The following is an 8,208-nucleotide window of genomic DNA, read 5'->3' as shown; positions in this document are numbered from 1 at the left end:
AATTGTATTATTATTCAGCTTAAAAAATAACTGTACAGTAGGTAGCACTTTTATAGTGCTCTGTTAACAAAAGCATTGAAGTGTAACTAAAGTGTAACTGAATCTAACTGCTGTAACAAATTGCTAACAACTTAGTAAACTGAACAATCCTAACTGTAGTAGATTAATAACTAAACATATTTTCCTTTTTCATTAACATCCTCCCGTAAACTAAACTGGGGGTTCTCATTGCTTACTTAGTCAACTACATTAACAATTCTTAATGTACACATATCTTCCCCGCGATGAAATTCACCGCGATTTTACCAGATTGTTTGAACAATGCAGGAGGGATGGATCCATTTAAGTTATTGGTATTAACATCCAACCAAATCAAGTTCCTACAATCACCAAGCTCCGGCGGGATGCTACCATAAAAGGAGTTGTTATTGAGCTTGAGAATCGCGAGGTTGGAAAGCTTGCCAATCCACCAGGAATCTCACCACTCAGCTGGTCATTCGACAATGAGATCCAAGTTAAATTGGTGCAGTTGCTTAAACTAGAAGGCACTGGTCCCGACAACTGGTTGAAGTCAAGAATCAATGTCTGCAATGTTTGAATGTTACCAAGCTCCTGTGGGATCTCTCCACGGAGATTATTCAACCACAGGTTCAAATCCTGAAGCTCGGACAGAGCCCCCAAGCTTGAAGGGATACTTCCAGAGAGAAAATTGAAGCTCAAATGGAGTCAAACAAGCTGTGAACAGTAAATAAGAGTTGGAGGAATGGAACCAGTAAGCAAATTGTTAGCAAGATACAACTCTTTCAAAGAGTTTCCAGGATGCCGACGCAAATTAGCAGGAATTAAACCTCTGAAATTATTTGAACTTAGATCTAAAGTCTCCAAATTGGTGAGTTCTGACAAAGAATGAGGAAGAACTCCAGTGAAATAATTAAAGGATAAAACAAGCTCCTTCAAGCTACTCGTTTGCAAGAAAGTGTCCACAGGCAATTCGCCTGAGAATTTGTTATAAGAAATATCAAGAGAGGCCAATGAAGAGCAAGAACTGAAGCTACTGGGAACCGTACCCGACAAATTATTCGAAGAAAGATCGATCTTGACAAGACTTGGACAATAATCAGCTAGTTGCAGAGGAATCTCTCCTTGAAAAAGATTGTTTCCCAGGAGGAAATACTGCAAATTTGCAGCTGAAGAAAGCACAGGAATTTGACCTCCAAATTGGTTGCTTGAAATGTTCAAGAAAGTGAGCTTTTCACAAGGTGAGATTGCATGAACAATATCAAAACTGAACTTATTAGCTGAGATATCAAGATGCTCCAACGCTAAACAATCACCAAAAGCAGGCACGGGCATTGAGATGTTGCTCGCGAAAACATCCAAGAACTTTAGATTCTTGCACTTTGTCACATTTATCTCTCCTGTAAATTTGTTACCCTTCAAAGCTAGCAACTTTAAGTCCTTACAACCATTGTAGACAATCCATGGAACAAAATTGGGGCCTGAAATCTGATTATTGTAAGAAAGATCAAGAGACTCCAAACTGATCTTCAACACACCAGACTCTTCCCCTGAAAAAGCAAGAAGATTACTTGAAAGATTGAGACTTTTCAAGCTTGAACAAGAACCCAGGTTGGACAAAACGGAGAGAGGCCCGGATAAGCTGTTGTGAGACAGATCTATGGAGGTCAAATATGAGCTGCACTTAGATCCAAGGGTGAGAGAAATGGTGCCTGAAAGATTGGTGTTTTGCAAAGAGAGAGTTTGGAGATTTTCAAGAGTCAAAAGATGAGAAGCAACAAGATGAAAATCAGTGTCTAAATGGAGAGAAGTGAGGTCTATTGAAGAAACTCTTGTTTCATTGCATTTAATACCATTGAAACTACATGGTTCTGGTTTTGCTGCCAGTTTTTCAGCACAGAAGGGTCTGGTAAAGCAAGTTTGAAGTTGATCAACTGTTGAGCATCCGGGTTTGTTGCTGAAGAAGAAGAAAGAGAAGTTTCAGAAAGAAGTAAAAGAAAGAAGGAGGAGGAGAAGGAGGTGGTGAGCATAGCCATTAGACAGCTGAATTGAAAAAGATTAAAGCTTGAAGCTTTAAGAGGAAGAACTCTTTAGGGGTTAGTTTCAGCCATTAGAGAGAGCTCAAGAACGCGGAAGAAGGAAGGATGTGTGGGTTCTTGGTTTGTTGTTGTTTTGTGGGAGAACGACATTTTCCCACCCAGGGTTTAGTGAAATTACATTTCCCACCCATCAAGTTTTAAAATGACACTTTCCCACCCTCCATTATGTTCGGTTAGTGTTTTCCGTTATTATTTGACTGAAAAGACGAAAATACCCTTAATATTGGACTTCATGATTTTTTATTGTTTTATATCATGTCAACAATTCAAATACCAATATACCCATTGATAATATAAAATTACTGGTATGTTCTCAATTATATATGAGAATTTGTCCTTCCAATTTTTTTTATTAAAAAGAATGTTTTAAATGAAGTTGCCGCCAGATTTTTTTAAATTTAAAACCCTTAAAGCTGGCATTAATATTTTAAATATTGTTTATTTTAACACAAATAAAACTAAATCATAGCATACTAATATCTGAAAAATAAGAATCCAGATTATAAAATTACAGTAATAGAAAATTATAAGAAATTTTGTCAATTGAAACCCAATAAAAATAGGGAATTTGATACAAACAAAACATGTTTCCACAAACTTTCTGCCAAGACAAAAAATGGTTTTGTAGAATTAATAGAGAAGCAAAAGTACAAAACTAAGTAGCCACAAATTCCAAAATTACAAAGACGAAGCTTTGCCTTATCAAATCAGATGATTAAATTTTATAATGATTTTTGGCATTGATTACATTACACCGAATCTTGTCAACATAGTAAATATCTTTTCTCCTTCTAAGAACTGCTTCCAAAAGCTGTCTTGGAAATAATTTCTATTGTCAAAACCGTAAATTCCTAGAATACTTCAATCTCCTTGCCTTCATGATGTATCTATCTTTCTAACATGAGCTCTACATTTGAAATCATCGCTGGAATCATACCCTACACAAAAAATATACCATTCTTTAATATTTTAGTTACTTTCAAGGAATTTGCACAAAAAACATGGTTGACCAGCTTCCGAAGCTTAATCTATCTCCTACAAAATTAATACTCATAAAAACATGATCACAATTCTCTTAAACTATCGTCATGTAACAGCCATTGTAGCAGATTCACCATTTGATTCTTCAGCAGCACCAATTGCTTGAAATATGGATCCAAAATCCTTCAGAATCATGCTCATAGACATGGACATGTAGAGGGCCATCAAAGCAATGACCAACAAGTTCAACAACATTATCATATGGCTTACCTCTAAATCAATAAAACTCAGAAGTACTATTTTATTATGTCAGCCGCCATAATCCTACAATAAACTTTCTATTACAAGTGAAAGAACTGCTCATACATTAACCATGTTTTTTAAATAAGGACAATTCATTAGGCAAAATAAGGTGCACATCCAAAACAACAAAGAGCAAATATCAGACATCAGATTTATTAAGAAAAAACAAAATAAAAGCTTTAACTTACCCGTGAATACCACCACGAGAAGTAACCTCCACAAAGAGCCATTGCAAATCTAACTCCTTTCCTCCAATAATAGGGATTCTACAATCACAGTTACATTGACAACAAATCATCAATAGAGGCCAGCAACATGCCAAAACATTTTAAATTAAAACTAAAGAAAAAAAAAAAAAAAACCTGCAATAAGAAAGTTGAAATTAATATCCTGATCTCTCATGTTGGGCATCAGAAGAAAGAATAAACATATGAAATCTTGGTGATATATGGTTGTCTCAATTATCAACAGCAAAAAACTTACATCAGTTAGCAAGCCAACTGATATTTATACATCGTTATTATTTTTATGAATCTTTTTCAAGGAGCAAGTACTAATTCTTCTTAATTTCGGGTACAAATATGGCTCAGCATGTTGGTCCTTGAAAACAAAAGCAATTCACGAGCCAACCTTTTAATTATTCATCCCTAAAGCAGCTACATCGTTTTCACTTCATCAATCTGCTGGTTTGTGATAACGAAGGAAATAAGATGAAATTCAACAAGACTTCCTTTAAATTAGAGTGTGATCTGACTTTGCCAAATTGATGTTTTACAAAAAATTTCATTTATGTAGTTCCATTATGTAATGGTACAACAGGTCATAAAGAGCAAATGTTTGTGATAACACAAGAACAAAACAAAAAACACACAATAACTTGTCTTAACCTAAAACAAAAACAACAACAGAAAAAGATTCTTAAGTTGTCGTTGTCAGTATTTTTCTCTCACTCGCCGCTTGCCGCTTTCTCACCTTTTTTTTCTCAGTCGTCATTAGTCACCAACCTTGAGTCCCCAGTCGCTTCAGTATCACAGAACATGAAAAACCCACAACCGGCTTTTTGTTAGTCGCCATCCCTAAGTCGCCAGTCGCCGGAATTTTCTTGCATTCAAACCACTCCCATTATCAATCAACAACGCAGCAACTATCTCAGCCCGACAAGACACCTAAATAGAAAGCCGCTACCTTTGCTACGTCCTTGTCGTCAATAGGTCGGCCAAAGATGGAAAAGAAACGGATATGGTGTAAACTTACTGGAGAGGATGAGGAGATGTGTTGATCACACGACCAAAAACCCCAGGTCGCCAGTCACTTCAAATCTAGAGAGCAGGAAGAGCTACCAAAGAATAGGCAGAAAAGGCAGCCAACTCTTCGTTCTCCCTTTTTTTATTTCAAAGTCAACTTCAGTGGGATGTGGCAACCACTCAGCGACACTCACCATGATTTCAAATTTTTTATTTTTTATTTTTGCCGCTTATGTAAATTGACCTATTACCCTTTTTCAGAAGGAAAAACGCTAACAGAACATGACCGAAGGTGGAAAAGTGTAATTTTGAAACTTGATGGGGGGGAAAGGTCGTTTGCTAAATCTTGGGTGGCAAAATATTGTTCTACCTTGTTTTGTGTTTGAGAGCTGTGTGCTTTCGATGGACGCTGTAGAAAGAAGAAGAAGAGAAAGAGAAGAAAAGAGGTAAAAGAATTAACAAAAGGGACGAAAGTCTTAAGAAATCAAAGAAGGGGAAGGGATGAAAGTGAAAAGAATTAAAAGTTTTGAAGGGACTCAAGGAGGGTATAGAGCAAACCACATGTTCCCAACCAAAGTTTAGCAAAATACCAAGTTTTTACCCTTGGTTTTATTTATTCCAGATACACACCCTTAAAGGAATAGAACAATGTTTAAAATAATGGTCCAAGGGTAAAGTTGTCATTTTGCACTTCTTGTCCTAATTGCCCTGAATTTTTTCTCTCAACTAGCCACCACTAGGCTCACCTACCGGCCTACTGCCGATCGATTTGAGCTGAATCCAGCCAGATTCTTTGCCAAAACCGACAAAATTCATCACCCCGAGCCCGATTGCATAGCCTTCTTGCCTCATCGATCATGTTTTTGGCCGAATTTAGCCCTTTTTCGCGAATTTTCCCAACCGCGAGCATTCCCGTCTCCGGTCAGATTTGGTAGGAATCTGGCGTTGTTGGTGTTCCCCGTCACCACCAAAAGAACCCCTGGCTTCCCACCATCAAAACCCCACCCTTTTTCCCTGCACTGCACACGCTGTTCTCCGGCCACAGCAACGACGTCATGCAACCGTTCTTTGCCCGATTCCGGCCGATTTGGGCATCCAAAACCCCTCCCACCACCACCCCCCAACTCATCGACTTCTTCCCTACAAAACCCCCATCCTCTCTAACCACGGCAGCCACTGTTCATTGTCTGCCACTCAACCTAGGGTTTTTGCGTTTTGTTGAAGGTTGGATTTTTGATGAAATTGAAGCTTGGGTATTGGTTGTTGATTATTTGGAGTGTTTTTGCTTTGATTCTGGTCGAAGAACCCAACCAACCACTGCTGATCACCCTCCTAACTTCACCTGCTCACCACCTGTTTTCTGTTTTGCCTCAACCAACTCAGACGCCCACTTCACCAAACGCACGCCATAGCCAACGCGCGCTAGCAAGCCCTTCCAAGACGCGCCTGTTTTGTGCCTGCCTTTTGCGCACAACAGCAAGCAGCCCCCCCAATTTTCTGTGTTAATGTTGACGGCGGTTTGTTGGTTGACGACGGTGGTTGATTTTTGTTTTTCATTTATTTTAATTTTTTTATAATTAAAAAAGGGTAGATTTTTAAAAAAAAAAAAAAAGGTTGGGTGGTGATAGTGGCTGGGTGGCAATGGCGGCAATGGCTGGGTGGCGATAATGGCTAGGCGGTGGTGGTGGTAGTGGCTGTGGCTAGGTGGTTGGAGATGAGGATGATGTGCAGATGAAGAAGAGGGTGTCATTGAAATAAATTTGAAAGTAAGTTAATTATTTTCTAATTCTACTAATGAGGGGGTTACAAAATAATTTATTAATTTATTTCTTAAGGGTAGGATGGTAATAGCATCTTCTGCATCTAGGTTAGAACTAAAAATAATTAACAGTGTTAATTTAAGGGTAGGTATCTGGAATAAATGAAACCAGTGGTAAAAACTGGGGTTTCGCTAAACTTTGGGTGGGAACAAGTCGTTTACTAGAGGGTATATATCAAGTTGAAGAGTGGACATGCCATGTGACAGTGACACTCTTTGTTTCATTTAGATTAATTTAATTAATTAATCAATTAATTATATGTTTTGAATTTGTAATAATTTGTAATTAATTTAATTTAATTTTTGTTTATGCTTCCAAGGAAAACTCTTGACTAAACTGGGTTTTGGGTCTTTAATCTTTATAAAATTATGTGATTTTTTTGTATTTCTAGGTAGTTTACGAAGAATGTGAGTGAAATCAATTTTTTTTATTATTATAATTATAAATGACCTCGTATTGGTACTCGTTAATTGGGTCTTAGAAAATTATGTGATTATTTTGTATTTCTAGGTAGTTTACGAAGAATGTGAGTGAAATCAAATTTTTTATTATTATAATTAAAAATGACCTCGTATTGGTAGTTTGGTACTCGTTAACTGGGTCCAATTAACAAGTACCAATCCGAGGTCACTTTTAATTATACCAATCTCTCAAATATTAAATGTTTTTGATTGAATAATTATTTGAGTGAAAATTATAACACATTGTTTCAAGAAAATTAAGAAAAAAAATAAAAAATAAAATAGAGATTGTTGGCGTGATTACATTATACTAACTCAATGTTTTAATTTATCTATATGAATACTAAATAATCTGTAATTCTCAAATATAAACATTCACACTTTAAAAAAAATACAAATAAAAAGTTAAACCGTCAATAATCAATCTTTATATAATTAACATTAAAATTAAACGATTCCATAATAAATCATTATTATTATTAATTAAATTTAATTAATTTTTTTATTCAATTAATTTAATTTAATTTAATTGCTCTTTTATGTTCACGATGATTAATCTACTCATTTTGTCTTCTAACACTTTTTCCTCTTTTCTTTTTAATTTTTAATTTTTAAGTTTCTTTACTAAAAGAAACTTGAAGCATTGCAACAAGATAGTTTATTTCATATTAGGTTTTATTTATTTATCTTTTATAATAAATAGAGAATTATTTTTGATACTCTTTATGAGGTGTTCATCTTCATCAGTCCAATGTGTATAAGGGATGTTGAATTGACATTAAACGTGGTTACCTTCAACTTTACATTTATCATTGTGAGTGAAAGTAAAAATAAACGGTTCACAAGATATATCAAAAAGTTAAATTAAAATTATAAGTTGAAGTACCTTGACCAGTTATTTTTATACTCTAAAATAGAACTATATATGCTACTAAAGAATAAGAGTAATACTAGCTTTACAAAAAGGCATACAAAGAGACATACAAATAGATAATCTCTACCCTTAAAAGAAGGAACAGAGAGAGAGAGAGAGAGACAATCATGAATTTTTTGGATAGAAATTGTCTTTTTGTATGATACTTTGTATACCTATTTGTAAGACTAGTGTTACTCAAAGAATAAACGATTCACTATTGTAGCTCTTATTGGTAAATACATTTTAATTTTTAAAAGTACTTTTTCATCAAAAGATTTGTGTATAAAACTACAAATCAGAGACATTTCGGGCTTATTGATCTTTCAAGAATATTTTAAACTTATTGATCTTTCAATTAACCTATAA

The 8,208-nt window shown here is 35.4% G+C and overlaps 1 pseudogene; it reads right to left on the bottom strand.

Annotated features, from left to right (window-relative positions):
* Nucleotides 1-259: 259 nt before the first annotated feature.
* Nucleotides 260-3,353, bottom strand: LOC116145301 (annotated as a pseudogene).
* Nucleotides 3,354-8,208: the final 4,855 nt, after the last annotated feature.

This window comes from Pistacia vera, unplaced genomic scaffold, assembly GCF_008641045.1.
Source record: "Pistacia vera cultivar Batoury unplaced genomic scaffold, PisVer_v2 Contig1144, whole genome shotgun sequence".
Classification (NCBI taxonomy): Eukaryota; Viridiplantae; Streptophyta; class Magnoliopsida; order Sapindales; family Anacardiaceae; genus Pistacia; species Pistacia vera.
Note: the sequence above shows the minus strand (reverse complement) of the source record. Positions and strands in the feature narration are given on the sequence as shown.